Here is a 1,088-nt window from a genome sequence, read left to right on the forward strand (position 1 = left end):
CGCTCACTACCCAAAAAAACCCAAGACCTCACACTTCTCCATTATCCAAAAAATAAAAATGTTACTGGTATTTGAAAATGGCGACTCAGGCTATTTCCTGGGGGCTTTTATGAAATTCAGAATTTTTTTGCCACTTTAAATTAAAAAAATGAAGGTTTGGTATTGTCCTAATCGTGTTGACCTGATTGGTCCAGGCAGTTGTCTGTACGTGAAGAACGGACATCAGACAACAGAAAATAATTTTTATATCCATGTATAGAGATAGCATTACAATCACTATTCTGAATTCTATGGCTTTTCTAATTTCGGACTTACATAGATTGTGTTCCAATTTTTGCGCGTCATTTTTCACAAATAAATAACTGCAAATATCTGAATTAGAGAGAGAGAGAATTCCTTATAAGTAGCCTAACATTAAATACCAATTGTATCAATAGTACATATTACTAGATGATTAACAAATATAAAGTTTTCTAAATAAAAATGTACAGGATATTAGAATTGGGAAGTAGAGGAAGCTTGACATAAGAAATCAGAACCTTTTACAGCTAGGAAATGTGGAATAATGACAGGACAGGACAGGGGTATAACACGCACATACTCACTACTAAACTCCTACGGAACAACCCTCAACGGAATTCTGGGTGAGCGGTTGCTTATATATTCCTCATGATGTCATAATATCCAGGCCAGAGGTGACCATGGCGACGATCCTGTGATGTCACAACATTAAAGAATGTGCTAGAACAAGCCCTGCAGCCAATGAGATCCAAGATAATAATGCGTAATAAAGTCTATGGAGGGTTTATAATAGTCTGTAATATAAATAATCTGATACAGTAAATTGTTACAAATGATAAACACCTCCACGCACACAGATCCATGAAAACATATATGCAGAAGCTTGTTATAATCCTATTTTTTAACTTGTATTGTTCTTATACATATCCACTGTATGGACATAAGTATAGGGATATAGAATTTTGTAACATCCCACTCTAAATCCATAGGCATTAATTTGGCTGGGGTTGGTCCCCGAAGATTTTGGAGGAGTCTTTGGGATTTTTTGCTCCTTCATTCAGAAGATT

General features: G+C 35.5%; 1 long non-coding RNA gene across 1 annotated transcript; it reads right to left on the bottom strand.

Moving 5' to 3' along the window:
• Positions 1–227: 227 nt before the first annotated feature.
• On the bottom strand, positions 228–798 carry LOC143768413 (uncharacterized). The gene is made up of 2 exons (XR_013213853.1): positions 606–798; positions 228–372 (listed from the first exon to the last, which is right to left on the bottom strand). It is a non-coding gene; the product is annotated as an uncharacterized LOC143768413 (long non-coding RNA).
• Between the last annotated feature and the right edge of the window lie 290 nt (positions 799–1,088).

The sequence above is a fragment of the Ranitomeya variabilis genome, chromosome 4 (assembly GCF_051348905.1).
Source record: "Ranitomeya variabilis isolate aRanVar5 chromosome 4, aRanVar5.hap1, whole genome shotgun sequence".
In the NCBI taxonomy this organism is placed as follows: Eukaryota; Metazoa; Chordata; class Amphibia; order Anura; family Dendrobatidae; genus Ranitomeya; species Ranitomeya variabilis.